The 17116-nt window shown below is 44.5% G+C and overlaps 1 protein-coding gene across 2 annotated transcripts in view; it reads right to left on the bottom strand.

Moving 5' to 3' along the window:
* COL28A1 (collagen type XXVIII alpha 1 chain) overlaps positions 1 to 17116 on the bottom strand; it is a 118152-nt gene that overhangs the window by 76952 nt on the left and 24084 nt on the right. The gene's annotated exons all lie outside the window — the stretch shown is intronic.

Here is a 17116-nt window from a genome sequence, read left to right as displayed (position 1 = left end):
TTGTGCTAGTTCCTTGGTTGTTGGCCTTATTTGGTAACTTGATGTGTGTTGCTTAGTCCTTTGCTCTTTCTTTTGGGGATTAGGAAGTATTTATGCCTTAACTGCTGAGCTTAATATCTCCCCACACAGCTGACTGTATATTATAGCTCCTCCGTAAATCTTCGTCAGTCTCTGATTCTCAAGTGTTCTTTGTGTGATTCTAATCCAGTTAAGGTAGGTTTAATTAACAAAAATGAGATCTGTAGACAATTAGTTCTGATGTGTTATCTAACAAATACTAAAATCACTGTCTTAAAACATCATTAGGATTTAATTTATACGAAATAAACTCAACATTATGACAAATATTTTGTTCAGCTGCCTTGGTGATAAACCCAATATATACATTAATAGAGTTTTAATCCACTCTAACATTACCTTGATATTGCCAGGATCTCTGAATATGAATGTACCTGATGTTTGATACAATACATACTGTGGTAACAAGGTGCATTGACTTCAGTGGCTGCAGCTGCCTACCCCAGTAGTTAATTTGGGCCAGTGTGTCGAGATAAGGACAGCTTTTGCATTTCCTTTCTTTTTTGGTTTCCCAGACCCTTAATGTTTTTCAGTGCTATGTACTTAATCGTATCTAGGGACCTTTTTTAAGAATAGTAAAATTTTAAAAAGAACAATCCCCTTTATTGTATTTGATTTAGCGAATTAGTAAAACTAATAAGGTTTTTAAAGTATTTTTAAAGTAGTTCAAACAATATTTAAAATGCTTAGCTTGTTGAATAAGGCCATGTCTACACTACACAGTTTTGCTGACATAAGGCAGCTTATGCTGACCTAACTGGAGGTGTACACATTGCAATGCTCCTCCCAATGCTTTAACTTGCCTGCTATGCCAACATAATAAAATCACCTCTGCAAGAGACGTAGAGCTTAGGACGACATAGTTAGAGGGACATAATGTCAGTGTTGACACTATGTTGTTTACCTCTCCCTAACTGGACTGCAGAAGGTATCCCACAATGCCCACTGGGACCGCTCTGGTCATCGTTTTGAACTCTTCTACCCTGTAGCCAGGTACACAGGTGAACACCCCTCCCCTGTTAAAGCCCCAGGAAATTTTGAATTTGCTCTTCTTCTTTGCTCAGTGTGGAGCGCTCACATAGCAACTGCCCAGCTGAGAATGCCAGCTCCATGCAACGTACACGCCCCTATCTGGAGCACACCAGAGGTGGTGGATCTCCTTGGTCTATGGGGAGAAGAGGCTGGGCAGGCACAGCTCGAATCCAGCTACAAGAACTTGTTCAGGGGAAGGGCTATGATAGGGACACACGCAGCAGTGCTGTGTAAAAGTCAAAGACCTCCAGCAGGCATAGCAGAAGGCAACAGAGGCAAATAGTCGCCTCTAGTGTGGAGCCGCAGACACACCACTTCTACAAGGAGGGGGTTGGGGTCAGGGTGGTGGTAAATAGCTTCCCTGTTGAGCTCCTATTATATTCTTGTGTTCATAACGCACAGCACAATACTGAAAAGCAGTGCAGGATCCATGCTTTCTGACACAGATGACTGACTCATACGTTGCCAGGGCAGTTGAAAAGCTGCTAGAAACCTAGTACGATGCCCATAGAATGATGGGATTGAGACACCTGCATCATGTGACCCTCAATCCATCCCCATGAGGCATTGCAAACCCTTCCCAAAACCCCCTGCAGCCAGTTGCACAGGGGAATAGCTACCCAGGGTGCACTGTTCTCTGTGTTGATGCAAGAGCCGCTACTGTGGATGCACTCAGCCGACACAAGGAGCATAGTGTGGATATACAACAGCGGTTTAACTTAACTTAGTTTTAGGCTATGTCTACACTACAATCTCTTTGTATACTAAGTACTTGCCATTTATTTCAAGGGGCCAGGATGTTTCCCCCAGAACTCTGTCCTGTCCTCTCGCAAAGAGTTAAACTGAGATGCAAGAAGAGGAGTTTAATAGTATATAATTTTCCCCAATGTCCTGATTACACTTGTAGCTATTTTCCTACCAATTTATAACCAGACAGGTAACACTACATCTTTAATAAAGCCTTATGCAAACATGACATTGATTACCAGTCCTATGCTCGCTCCTCTAGAGCACAATATATTGATAGGAAATTGTAATATAAACTCTGACACTTTGAAAAAACCATTCTTTCATAATTAATGTAGCTTTTAAAGGTCAGTTCTCAACAGCTGAACAGAAATGCTCACAAGTATAGCTCAGAATAATACACCATCTGGCTTCCAACAGCACCTAGTTTGTGTTGCTGTATATACAGTATATTTAGCAGTCACTGCTGTCAAAATACCAATCATAGCAATAGCAATTGCTATATTCTCAGGCAGTCTATGTTATTTAGCTTCCATGATGGTGCTCATTTTCATGGAGACTTTGGACCAGATTCTGATCTCAACCAGTATAACTCCCGATTAACTCTATTGAGTGCAATTTATGCCAGTGTAACTCTGATTAGAATTTGGACCTTTTTCTGCATTGTTTTTCTTTCTCCCTTTGTTTGATTTAAAATATTTAAAAATAAATAAGATTGCTCAGGAACCAGATTTTCCATCCTACCAGTTCTACTTCAAAGGTTATTTGGGACTGAAAAAGATAACATTTTGTTTTAATATCAATTTATCAAAAATAAACACTGACTATTAAATATTTCCCATCAGCAGGATTATTAGAAAAAGGCCAAGAATAATACAAACACAATTAATACTTGTCTGCTTTCTAGTTTTCTTGGCAAACATTCTACTATATGTATTTTTGCCCCTTCGTAGGCTAAGCAGAAAAGTTGAAATTCAGGGTATTATGGGGTGGTTCCATTTGGATGAGAAATAATTATCCTGAGTTGGGATAATCCTTAGTACAATCTGTATAAATACAGAAATATACATGAAGGGTAAATTTTTCAAAAGCATCTAAGCAATTTAGGCTCTTAAGTGCCATTTTCAAAAGTGACTTAGGTAAGTGAATTATGCATTTCAGAGTAAAGGGGATGAACATTTTTGGATGAATTGTTTATTTGCCCAAAAATGCAGTTTCAGTCAATCCAAAACTGTTCACAAATTTGACCCAGTAAATTTTAACTAGGAACAAATGTTCAGGGCCAGCTTCACAAAATGTATGTGTGCATACCTACATGCATCCCCTTATAAACTTAACCCACTAGCTTAGGATGTGGTTTGAGTGCCCACTCAGGAGCAGAACTTGAACTCACATCTTCTACTGCCTAGGTGATCCTGTTAACCACCAAGCTATAGCCTATTTCAGAATAACAGGTCCTCAATCTCTCCTGTTGAAGCTGTTCCACGGTGTGTAAATACTTAAATACTCATTGGGCCAAAGAGAAAATGAGAATGACTTCTAGATTCTAAGGCCAGAAGAGACTATTGTGATTATATAGTCTGACTTCCCGTACTACGCAGAACATAGAACTTCCCCAGAATAATTCCTACAGCATATTTTTTAGAAAAATTGACAGTAGAAAATCCACCCCATGACCCTTGATAAATTTTTACAATGGTTAATTATTTTTACCCTCACTCTATAGCCTGGTGGTTAAGGCACTGGCCTGGGAAGTAGAAGATGTGGATTCAAATTCTACCTCTGACTGATGCAGAGAGAAGATTTGACTCCATACGTCATCTAAACAGAACCACCTCATGGTTTGCTGAATTTCACTTTTCTGCTTGACCTGAGACACTTTTTTGAACATTGTAATTATGCTTCTAAGGGCTTGTCTACATGGGAAAATTTCCTGGCAGAAGTGCGCTGGTATAATTATAGCAAAAGAGTTATACCCAAGGCTTGTGATTTTACTGTACCCACATTCACCACTGTTATGTGATTGTTTTGTTTGAAGTATGCCTTGTGAGATATCATTTGAAAAGTTATGATCTGTTGAACTTTATTATCCTGTGAACTGTATGTATCATCCTTGTATATGAAGTTATGAAGTTCTGCTATATGTTTGTTACTGAAACATGTTGTAAGTCTATAAAACGTCCACAGACTAGCTTTCAGTGGCAACTAAGGGGTCAACAACATTCAGCCAGATGGTAAGTGACCACCACCAGGCGTTCACCAGCAGCGGAGTAAGCAAGAGATTTGCAATTCACATGAAAGGCGGTTGTGCAAGCACATACACAATAGGGCTGGCTAACCCCCATGACACAACAAGGATCTTTCCAGCACCTGGAGGAGAGTATAAAATGAGGGACGATGACATCAACACTTCACCTCTCCCATCCCCCTCTGAACACCTGGAAGCAAGATCATTTGGAAGACAAAGAGAAACCGCCCTGAACTGGGGAGAAGGGTTGGTCCTAGCTAGAGTGCTTTCTCGTTAATATGAACTGTGAACTTAATTCTGCCTGCAACATCCAGTAAGGCGAGGGAAAACTTTGATTCAAATCTTGATAAAGCCTGATAAAGTTTAGGAATTAGACTATGATTTTATTTTTTATTTCCTTTTGTAACCAGTTCTGACCTTTATGCCTATCACTTACAATAACTTAAAATCTATCTTTCTGTAGTTAATACATTTATTTTAATGTTTTATCTAATCAGCATGTTTTTGGTTAAAGTACTTAGGTAATCTGCTCAGGTTACAGAGGCTGGTGTATGTCCACGACCCTTTTATGGAGTAGCAAGCTAATTAATGATCTTATACTGCTCAAGAAGGTCTTCAGCAGTGTAAGACGGTACATTACTGGGGTGCAAGGCTGGGGATGGGGGGAATTTGCTGGCGTCTCCCTGTTGTTTATATTGTGGTAACTTTCTGTGTGGGCTGGAATTGAACCCATGACTAAAAGAGCCTATTACCAATCCCCTGAGCCTTTAAGTCACCAAACAGGTGGTCTTGCCTAGAAATAACTAAAGCAAGAGCTGCCAGGATATAAAACAATTATAGAAGCTCTAAGAACCAATGTGGTGCTGGCCTTCTGCAAAGAAGCTTGATGATTTTTTTATAGGAGATTGGTTGGACAAATGGTTTGAAGACCATAAAGCAATGCTAACTATTAATACTTGAGACAGATGAAGCTGCATGAGCGCCACCCAGACCTGGAGGGAGGAAAGCTTTTCATGTGCAAGGAAAAATATTATTAATGTTGTTGTGCATGACAACTTGGTAATAATTATCTGGGGTACAGTTATTGAAGCCAACTGCAGTACATCACTCACTATCAGGTGTACTTACTTGGCTCAATTCCCATTAAGGGCAACACAAGACTTTCCATTGACTGACTTCAATAGGTGTTAAGTAAGACCTTATTGAATTTTCTCACCCCATTCCTAGGCTGTGCCCAAGCTGCCCTCAGTGCAGATCATGAAGCAGGGTACAAACACGGTTTTTATTCTTTTTTTGTGCTGTCCTTTGATACTAGGAATGTATGGGCAATCCATATAGCTCTTCTATAAGCTAGTCTGCTGGTGGTCTCAAGATTCCGTTCCATCAGCCAGAGCACAGGGAAACCCCAGACATGTTGGTATGGCACAACAGCCAATCTGGCTCAGCACCACCCAAAGTTTCCTTACAAAGGAAAAATCTCCTGTGGCTTTGGCTGACAGCTTAGGACTGCCGCTGGTATAAGGCTGAGAGGAAGGAGGGTCCAAGGGTACAAGCCAGGGACTTGAGATACCCACATTCCGTTCGCTGCTCCTACACAGATTTCCTATGTGACCTTGGACAAGGCCTTTAGTGCTCAGTTTCCCGTCTGTTCAATCAGTGATAATACTACCACCCGACCTCGCAGAGATGAAACACTACTTAGTAGGGATTGACTCTTAATCCAAAATGTTGCTACATCTGTGGAATTTACCAGAGAGGCACAGCATTAAAGTTAGGGAAACTATTCACAGTGAACAATTTTCTCTGCTGGCTGCAGGAAGTACGTTTTATTTTTTGATTAAAAAAAAAAAAGCATATTTTTCCATTTGTGAATTACCCCCTGTGGCATACAGCAACAGCTCTGTAAGTGTTCTGATGACCAAGCTGCAAACACACCAGCAGAGAGCCTTCTGTGTTTGCAACTGAGACCAAACAGAACAAGCCTTTTGCAAAACGTGCCGTTTCACGGTCACGGGAGCACAACCTCATTTTGGTGAATCTCTGCTGTGAGGCCAGCACAACTGTGGACTTTAGTAAGAGTACCAGGAATGACCACACATACCAGCAAATAGCAAGATGGGTGGCAGCGTTGCAAATTTACTGGACGGGTGACCAGTGCAGGGAGAGGGTTCAGTGCTCAAGAACAAGTACGGGAAAACCAGGAACCAGAATCACACCTTGGACAACTCACTGACATCATGCCTGTTTTATGTGTCCCTGCAGCATTGAGCCAAGAGTGGTGCATGATGACCAGGTCAGCCAGGATGATGTCCTGCTGGCCCCAGAATCCAGTATGGGACTGGTGGGAGCCAGCAGCTGGCACTGTGTGAGGACCATGAAGTACTGTGCTGAAACTGGTCTCAGAGCAGGCTTTGGAACAGAAGCAGCAGCAGAAAATTCTGGGTCCGTACTCGCAGGACCTGTTTGATGCACTCGTGAGGAATAGTCCACTGCAGAGCTTGCAGCAGATACAGAAGTCACTTCTGAGCCCAGTAAATGTCTGGATCCACTATAAAGTTTGTTAATTCAGTAATGGGAGGGATTTTTGCTTTGTGAACCAATGCAAAAGTCATGAGAAGCCCTGGCTAGCAACATGTATTCACTAATGGCAGATTGTATCAAGGCACCTTGGTTCCTGCCTCCTCCCCATTCCCACCACCACATGGAGTTGAAAATGGTGACTGGGTAATGGAAACAGCAAAGAATGCCTTGAAAGACAAATTTTTTGCTAGAGCCTTTCCTGCTTACTTCCTTACAAATAATAACCTTACATTGCCATGCTTGTAAGTATGCCTCTCTGTAACCACTAAGAAGTCTATTAAGCCACCTGGAAACAGTGAACTGTGTAGGGCTGGGGGAGGTAGAAATGTGTTCCAATTACAAATTTAGTCCACTTCAGTTAGAGGTAGTCCATGCTGTCAATAGGTGACAAAGTCATTTGTGCCAAGTATGACTGGGTTTGAATTTTTGTTTCAATGTGCTGGGATTGGGGAGGAGGAAGGCTGTGGACCTATGTTTGCACACAGCCATAACCAGGTAAGCCCTGTGGAAGCTAACACAGCATCCTGTTGATTCCCTCATAAATTCTGACCCCATCTCAGGTGCTAATAGCTAAGTCTGTGAGTTTGTCATGGAAGTCACGGATTCTGTGACTTTCCAGGATCTCCGTGACTTCTACAGTGGCTGGTGTGGCGGGCCCAGGGGCCACCTGATCAGCTCAGGTGGCCCCTGGGCCAGCCACACCAGCTGTTGCTGAAGCAGTCTTGGGCCACTGCGCCCCCTTCCCCCTGCAGCAGCAGGAGTTTGGGTGTGGAGGGGACTCAGGGCTGGGGGTTGGGGCACAGGAGGGGGGTGAGGGCTCTGGGCAGCATTTACCTCATGGTGGGGACTCCCCAGAAGCAGCAACATCCCCCGGCTCCTACATGGAGGCGTTGCTAGGTGGCTCCATGCACTGCCTCCATCTGCACCGGCGCTTGGGGGGGTGGTAGCACATGGAGCCATCTGACCACGACTCCTCCCAGGCGCCGCAGGGGCCTGTTGCCACTTCCAGGAGCTGCCGCTTAGGGAGCCTGCCAGCCCTGTCAACCCCCTCACCTTGCCCTCCCAGCTCCAGCGGAGGTCCCGGGCCACCCTCCCCCCAGCACCTGGGTCACCCCCTGTTCCCCCCACCCCCGAGCACCCATGGTGCCCCCTAGGTTCCCCTCCCCCAAGATTTAGTCAGGGGTATATAGTACAAGTTGTGGACAGGTCACGGGCCATGAATTTTGTTTACCGCCCGTGACCTCTCCATGACTTTTACTAAAAATACTCATGACTAAAACGTAGGCTTACTAATAGCTGCAAACTTTTCCTGAAGCAGGGACTACAGAGAGGCAGTCAGATTTCAGGGAAGGGCATATTTTCCAGAGCCGCTATGAAAGCTGTTTTCAGTTAACTTACCATTATCTCTACACTTTTCACTGTGATTAACCAGGCTGTGTCCTGGGAGCTTCAGTGGACTAAAGCATCCCTTTCACAAAATATTGTAAAGTAACATATTTTATGTCCTTGAAATTCCACAAGAATGACTTCTGCCTTCCTGCTCTGAGTTATTTGAGAAAATACCCATTGGTGTATTGCCCTGTTCCAGGCCCCCTTGAACTCTACTGGCTTTTGTACCTCCACAGCTAACTCTCAGTGCTACCCAAGCCTGCCCAAAGTGCCTGCACAGACCCTTCCAAGAGGGAGCATTTCTGTGATGAAGTCATCGTTGAAGTTCCAGGCAGGGACAACAACCAGGTCCAGTACTAAAGACAGGGGGACTTATGGCTAAAGAAAAGGCATGCCCAGAGGCAAGAGGAAAGGCTCCGGCTGGCTGCACAGCTTGAGGACACGGTTTCAGCAACGGAACAGGCACATGCTTCACAGTTTCTGGAACAAAAGCAGCACCTAAGGGAGAGGACAGAGCTCAACAGAAATAGCTTTTTGAGCAGCTGATATCATTAATGGCTGCAAGACTACCAACTCCTGCCACATCACTCACAGCATGGCCTGTCTCCCTGCTGCAGTATCCTGTGCTGCAGTCCAGAACAGCTTGGAAAACTCAATGGCTGGTTGGAAGACCTCTCAGATGGAGATAAAGGAGCTGCTGGTCATAGTGAAGCCCTTGGAAGCAGCGCAGGAAGGCGTGCACCAATGTGCTCCTTGCCGGACTACCTGCACTATAAAGAAGTCTCTGCGTGGCCTGGCGGCAGAAGACATGGACACCTGAGTGTGAAGGCAAATCAGGCCCTGTCCTCCCTTCTCCAGGGGGAGACTCAAGAATCCCTCAGAGACCCAGTGCAGTCCTGGCCAAAAGAACTCCAGAACCAACTTCTGGAGGTGGGCCAGGAAACCCGGGGCCCAGCTCAGGGAGTTGAGTCAGTGCCAGAGCATGGACAGGTCAAGTTGGTTGAGCGTGAGTGTCCTTCCCTGCAGGGAAAGGCACCGGAGCATTCCTGTCCATCTCCACAGCCACTCAGCCACCCTGCCCTCCAAACCTTGCAAGAAAATGGTCCTATTGGGTTCCAGACTTGCAAGAGATTGGTGGAAGGCAGGTATATTAGCCCTAGAATAATAAAGGCCCTTTTCACTATAAGCTGAAAAGGTAATACCTCAGGTGTCCTTAGGTGACCTGAGTCCAATTAAGGGCTACCTGACACCTTTAAAAAACCATCCTCTGGTAAGAGAGGAGGAGGAGACAAGCTGCTGTAGGGATAGTGACAGCAGAGAGATAGGTTTCTCCACTTAGAGGCTGCTCTCCTCCCTTCAGAGGAAACAACCATACTGAATGTGGGTTTAGGCAAAGGACTGGCAGCCCAGGGGGAATAACAGGACAACACCCCTCCCCTTCCAGCCCCCCCAGCAAGGGGTAGCAAAAGATATTCCCGTTTATTTTGTGTTTGTGAATTTGTTTGGAGGAGGACCTGCCAAAAGACCTACTTTGAAAATACTGATAAACCCAGAGTGGGAAGACAAACACTGTCCAGAGTGGGGCTAATTTAGTCCAGGCCCCATCACCGTTAGAGGGGGAAGTGTTAAGCCTGGCAGGACAGAGGAGGTGCCTTGCCACAACAGTTAGGTACAGCAATTGACACTTCAGTCACTTCCATACTGTGGATCATCCCCACCTCCATCCCCATTTCACATGTCATCTTGTCATTTAGAAATAGGTTGCATGGCAATCAAGCCCCCACAAGCACTGACCCCCCTCCCAATCAGTTAGCCCCTTTCCCTCACAAGCACATTCATAGAAGTATTATTCCTCCTCTTTCATGGGGCCATGCAAGTTCATAACGTGGGAGCACAAAAGCAACCCTGATTTCCGTTGCCTGGGTTCATCCAGCTCCAGCTGTGGTAGATGCAGTTTCAGGCTGAGTGTACTGATTCAGCAGCCCCTCACTGTCATCAGTTCATTCAGGGGGAAATTGCTCACCTTTGGCTCCACAAAGTATTTGAAGAACACAGCAAGCCAAATAGCTCACTGCAGAAAGACAGAAAAAAATCCTTGCGGAATTTCAAGAACATTACTTTTCAAACTGAACTTCAATATATTGTAAGAGGGATGCTATGACATTACCAAGGATACAATCTGGACTGATGAACAACTGTGTGTTCACAATTCTCTAACCTGGGGTGCCCTTTACAGTGCTTCAGTGTGAAAGCTATCACTCCTGATCTGCTCACACATAGCCTCCAACATGTAAATTATTCCCAGTTATACTGTATGAGTGCTGTTGCCAGCCACTCTTGAATTACACTGCAGAGCAACATCAGCAAATTCCCAGTCCCAGACTTTCCCCCAGCAATGTACATCTTATACTGCCCAGCTTTCTTCAGGACAATACAAGCTCATATAAAGTCTGTCATTTTATTAACAGAAAATGATATGCACAAAGACTGTTATCCCAAATGGAGTTTCCCAAACACTTCGGTCCAAACACATTGGTTTAGATTAAAAAATAAAACAGGTTTATTCACTACAGAAAGATAGATTTCATGTGTCTACAGGTAATGAGGCACAAAAGTCATAATCGGCTACAAGAAAATAAAAATAAAATCCAACTAATGCCTAACTTAAAAGCTAAATGAATTCAGAGCAACATCCCTCTCACCAGATATTCTAGCTGTCTTATGGCTGAATTCCTTTCAGTCAGGATCCCTCCCCCAGTCAATGCTGCTTCCTTTGTTCTTCAGGTGTTGTTGATGCCATGGGTAGATATAAAGGGAGGAATATTTGCTCTCCCTTCTTATAGTTTTTTCTCTTCTTTGAGAATCATCTCCAGCTGAGGTTCAGGAGACAGACAGTTTGCATGGATCAGAACCCCAAGCTATTTTTGTCAAGATGTAGATTTTTCACCCATACTCTTTTTTCTGCCGAAGAATGGCCACTGAACCAGATCATGGTCCATTTGATTTAGCTGACACCTGGCTGAAGTGTCAGTTTGCCTTTTGTCTCTGAGGAACTGGCTTGTGACTGCTCTCCAGATTTGGAACATGTCTTAGTAATATCATACCATAGAATCTTATAACTTTACATTCAATGTTACCACACATATTTTACCATGACAATAATGATCAGCAAATTATGAGTTTTCAACAGATAAAGTGCACTTCTTTTATAAGAATCAGATCCATCTCAGATGGTTTGATTCTTATAAGCGATTGATTCTTACAAGCAGAGTATAGGTGGTTTTGATTGGTTGATTCTTATATCAGTGATTCTTATAAATATAGTACACTGTACCTCACAAAGCATACTTTGTATGAAATGTATCATAGTCCTGTAAAAGAGGTGAATATAGCGGTATAGACTATCACAGATGTATCAAACCAGAATCCACTCCCAACCGCCCCAAGGACAGGGGGGCCAAAGAACCAAAGAACAAGATAACAACAAACCATCACTGCTGTACCATCTGTGTGATTGACTATCACTTCAAACGTGAGAACAGCATGATGAGGCAAGTACCATAGACTTGCATGAGGATGTATCCCTATAAAGACAGACCCTGAAGACTAAGGACTTTGAGTCTGGTTCTGCAACCAACTTCCAGGAGCATCAGCTGCGCATCTGACAAGACTCGGCTCCATCCTTGTGTCCAGGCCACCTGGTCAGTGACTTGGCACAAGCAACTTCTAGGCTGGTAACTATAACAACCTTGCAGAACTTGTGTGTGTGGGTGAATGAATGTGTGAGTGAATGGAATGTTATAGCTAGAACTGATTGCTTACTCTGATTCTTTCTGTATTCACAATAAATGTGGCATATTGTCTTATCCCCTAAATAAGATCCTGCTGGTTTTTATTTTCTAAGTATAACATTGTCATCTGTGGACTGCATGGACTACCTTTACCTGAAATGGACTAAATTAGTAAATGGAACACATTTCCACCTCTTTCACCCTCATATAGTTAACTGTTTGCAGGTAGGTTGTTAAACTGTTGAGTGATTACAGAGTAGCACACTTACAGCCATGGCTATGTAAGTTATTATTTTTAAGAAACAGGAATGCCCTAGCAAAAATGTGTAAATTCATTTTCAAAGCATGTTTACTGTTTGCATTTCCTGATGGGGTTGGGTGGGGTGGAGTGAGCCAAGTCAATGGTGGCATATCATCCACCATTAAGAACATAAGAGTGGCCATACTGGTTGGACCAAAGATCCATCTAGCCCAGTAGCCTGTCTTCCAACAGTGGACAATGCCAGGTGCTTCAGAGGGAATGAACAGAACAGGTAATCATTAAGTGATCTATCCCCTGCCGCCCATTCCCAGCTTCTGGCAAACAGAGGCTAGGGACACCATCCCTGCCCATCCTGGCTAATAGCCATTGATGGACCTATCCTCCATGAATTTATCTAGTTCTTTTTTTGTTATGGTCTTGGCCTTCACAACATCCTCTGGAAAGAGTTCCACAGGTTCACTGTGCGCTGTGTGAAAAAATACTTCCTTTTGTTTGTTTTAAACCTGCTGCCTATTAATTTCATTTGGTGACCCTAGTTCTTGTGTAATGAGAAGGAGTAAATAACACTTTGTGACAGGGTCAGGACAGATGGCTATAGGAGAGGAATAGAAGGCAGATATATTAGCCCCAGGCTAAGTAGGTCCCTTTTCCCTGGGTAAGGTACTGGAACAATCAGGAACCTTCTGGAGACAATTAAGACAGGCTGCTTAGAACACCTGCAGCCAATCAAGAAGCTGCTAGAATCAATTAAGGCAGGCTAATCAGGGCACCTGGGTTTTAAAAAGGAGCTCACTTCAGTTTGTGGTGTGCGTGTGAGGAGCTGGGAGCAAGAGGCACTAGGAGCGGAGAGTGAGAACGTGGACTGTTGGAGGACTGAGGTGTACAAGCATTATCAGACACCAGGAGGAAGGTCCTGTGGTGAGGATAAAGAAGGTGTTGGGAGGAGGCCATGGGGAAGTAGCCCAGGGAGTTGTAGCTGTCACACAGCTGTTCCAGGAGGCACTCTAGACAGCTGCATTCCACATGGCCCCGGGCTGGAACCCGGGGCAGAGGGTGGGCCCGGGTTCCCCCCAAATCCTCCCAATTCCTGGTCAGACACAGGAGGAGTCGACCTGGACTGTGGGTTCAGAAAAATGGATAAGCTGAGGGCTGCCATGAAGCTCCAAGTTGAGCAAATCCGCCAGTAAGCACAAGACCCACCAAAGTAGAGCAGGAGCTTTGTCACAACTTGCTTAGTTACTTTCTCCACACCAGTCATGATTAGCAGATATGCACTGCTAGCTACTGCTTCTCATAACTTTTGCATTGGTTCATAGTGTGGAAATCCCTCCCATTACTGTATTAATAAATATTAAATTGGAGACAGAAACTTACCAGTCTCAAGGGTGTCTTCTGTCCCTTCTGTGTCTGTTGCAGGCTTTGCGGTGGGCTGTTCCTGAAGGGGGCATCAAACAGTTCCTCAGAGTACAGCCCCAGGATGCTTGCTGCAAAGCCTCCTCTGGGACCAGTTTTAGCAACAAAGTCACTTCTCTGTCCTCACATGGCACCTGCTGTTGGCTTCCATCAGTCCCCATGCTCAATTCTGAGGCCAACAGGGTGCAATGGCTCCATGTTTGGCACAGTGCCCAACAACCACTCAAACTCATCCTAAAATGGGCATGATGTCAGTGAGTTGCCCAAGGCACAGTTCTGGTCTCTGGTTTTCTGGTACTCACTCTTGAGCCATGTAATCCTCTCCCTGCACTGTTCACCAGTCCAATAAATCTGGAAAGCTGCCAGCTTCTTTGTCATTTGCTGGTGTAACCCTTCTGCCCATCAGAGTTGGCAGCAACAAGGGCCAGGTTCAGTATCTAGGGGTTCCTTTTCAAGAACACAGTGCAAAATCAGCTCGAGCCTCCACCCAGTACCACCTCCCTGAGTGCCACCCCCTGAGTGCCTCTGAGAGGCACTACTTCCCCTCTCGCAAGCATAGAGTCTGAGGGTAGCAAAAGCCTTTTAATAAAGGAGGGAAACAATGTGGCATTATGTGGGGAACACCACAAACAGGATTCATAACACAAACCATGAGCAAAAGACCCACCCCCAAGTAAGTTTGGCAGTGTCCTTTTTCCCTCAGGGTCTTAAGTCCAGTAACCCAAAAGTCACCGCACCCACAGTTTCTGTTCTTGGTCAGTGCAGCCCCCAGAGTTCAGACATTCATCTGCAGCATTTACCCCCCAGCCTGGGTGGAAGACGGAGGAGGCATGGGGGCAGCTTACATGCTCTGCTGCTCTGACCGACAGCCAATGTCCACGCCTTTCCGTGGGGTTTTGCTGCAGTCCTCACCACTAACAGTGCCCCTCCACCAGCCATCCCTGCTGGCTGCGCCTCTCTGCCAGCTGTCCTGCTGGCCACTCCTCTCCGCTAGCCATTCTGCTAGCCGCTCACCAATATGTCTTCAGCCCCCCCAACACAGCTCTCAGTGATTTCAGCTCTTGTAATTTTCACTCCATACATCTGAAGAAGTGGGTCATAGCCCACAAAAGTTTACACTCTAATACATTTTTTAGTCTTTAAGGTGCCACAAGACTCCTCATTGTTTCAGCACTTTAGTGATTTCAGCTATTAGTAAGGGAGCCTCAATACTGGTACACTCAGAACCACAAGCCCAATGTAGGTCTAAGGCTTAGACCTAGGTATCAGTGATTTTGGCTCTGCAGTATATAACAAGCCTCCTAATTGAGTCAAAATCAGCTCTGTTATTACACAGTGGAGAGAGGATGGATTAAAGTAGTGTTTAAGGCCCTCAGAAGGGGGGCCATGCTGCTAAGTACACATACCTATCTCAAGCTTCTCTCAATTCACTGGGCTTTGGAACCCATGTCCCTTGCCTAGCAAGTGCTCCTTAGTTGAGGGCAAGTCCCTCAGTCATAAAATGCCAAGTACAGTTCTACTGCCCTTGATTCACATAACCAAGATAACAACACTTTATTACTCCTGCCCCAATAACAAAGAGAGTGGGGATCCCACAGCAACCAAAGTGATCATTTGGGCAAGCAGTCCCATCATGCTAGGCAGGGTGGGTATGCCCATGCAAATGAGATCAGCCCCTGAAGTCCTTTTCCACAGCTCACCACCAGATGTCAGGGTAGAGCTCATTCTGACTCTGCTTACACTGGTATGTGTGATCACTCTGCGTACTGTTACTAACATCCATAGTTGTACTGGCCTCCCACCAGACTTTACCAAAATCTGGCTGTGCTCCCGTGACCATGAAGCAGCATTGCAACAGACTTGTTCTGTTCAATCTCCATTGCAAACACAGAAGGCTGTCTGATATTGTTTGCAGCTCAGTGTTCAGAAGACAATAGAAGGGTTAAACACAGATTCACCAAACTGCTGCATTACACCAAGGGGGGACACTTCTGTTTCCCTGGAGTCGACTGGAGATTTTTGGGACAGAGAGGACAAAGGAAATTGGCTCATAGCATTATGGGATACTTTTGGTGTACTTCCAGAACCCAAGTCAGGGGATGCAGGGTCTACAATGCAAAGCAATCGGGCTCGACCCCTAGGTACCAGCTTGACTTGGGCTTGAACCCTCCACCAAAGGGTCCTAGAACTCTAAGTCTGAGCCTGAGTCTGAGAGGTTTCTATATAGACAGAAGTTGGGGTTGAGCTCAAGCCTATGTCTAGAAGAGGATGATTCAATTCTAGTGAGCACGACGGATTTAGGGTACATCTACACTGCAGCTGGGAGTGTGCTTCCCAGCACTAGTAGACAAACATGCTAGTTTTTCTCAAACTAGCACACTAACAATAACAATGTAGCCAGTGGTTGCATGGCTGGCAGCTCGGGCTAGCTGCCTGAGTATAAATCCACTCAGACCCCTGGAAACTGAGTCAGGTGGCCTGAGCCACCACCTGTGCTATCCCTGGCTACACTGCAAAGTTTGTCTGTACGCTTCCACTGGGAAGCAAGCTCCCAGCTGCTGTACATGTACCCTGAATCTGTTGTGCTCACTATAATTGAATAGTCCTCTTCCAGGGCATGTCTGAGCTAACTTGACCTCATCATGAACAGAAATGTACAGTAATAGTGTTCTGAGTTATGCCATACTTGTGCCAGTTCTGGACAGCCAGCCTTAATTTTCCAAAATCAGAATGCAGCCAGTCATCAGCTCAACTAAATGACAACAAATGCTTCTACATGGCAAGTGAATAGCTTTATTGCTATTACGCTAAGACTCGACTGATTATGCATACTGTTGGAAAGAGTGGCTGTAAGTAACTCCTACTTTTCAAATTCATCATAATAAGTGTCTGGAAAACTAATTTTAAAAGAGTTGCTCAATAATCCTTCTGTAAGAATAACAGAAGTTGAGAAGATTGTTATGGGTCTGACTATCATGAAGCTTAAGTGGAAAAGGCCCTGATCTTCACTAGCTGAATGGGTGGTTATTAAGCTGTGAACAACCATTCATTGTCTTGTGCAAAAAAAAAAAAATTAAGTTACTCATCTCAAATAAATTACATTGTGTAGAGATGCAAAGCTTAACTGTGGCACAAGGTAATTAAAGTATATCTATATCTTTGTCTTTCTATACCTAGATTCTGTAACTAGATTTAAATCTAGATAGTAAACAGTAGAATTGTACAAAGTGTAAATGAGGGCAGAATTTGGCTTGCAGAATCTTTATTACAAGCGATGTTGCATAAACCAGGAAGAACCCATTTTGTCTCTCAGAACTCTGGGTGACTTTGCAGAGCTGGCAGTTGGGAGAAATATTTTTATGTGTACACTGAACTAATTTAATCTAGAATCAGTGAGAGACAATTAATTTTGAACACTCAACGCCACTTTTTTACTGAGTGTCTTTTCAAATTAGTACTATGCTGGTCCAAGGCTGAATTTTGCACAGTCTGCACCTAAGACCAAATGCAATTTTATACATATGCACATACAAATATATGTTATATACACATATATAAACTAAGAGGAAAGCACCA

This window comes from Lepidochelys kempii, chromosome 2, assembly GCF_965140265.1.
Source record: "Lepidochelys kempii isolate rLepKem1 chromosome 2, rLepKem1.hap2, whole genome shotgun sequence".
Classification (NCBI taxonomy): domain Eukaryota; kingdom Metazoa; phylum Chordata; order Testudines; family Cheloniidae; genus Lepidochelys; species Lepidochelys kempii.
The sequence above is the reverse complement of the archived record's forward strand: the minus strand, read 5'-3'. Positions and strand labels throughout refer to the sequence as shown.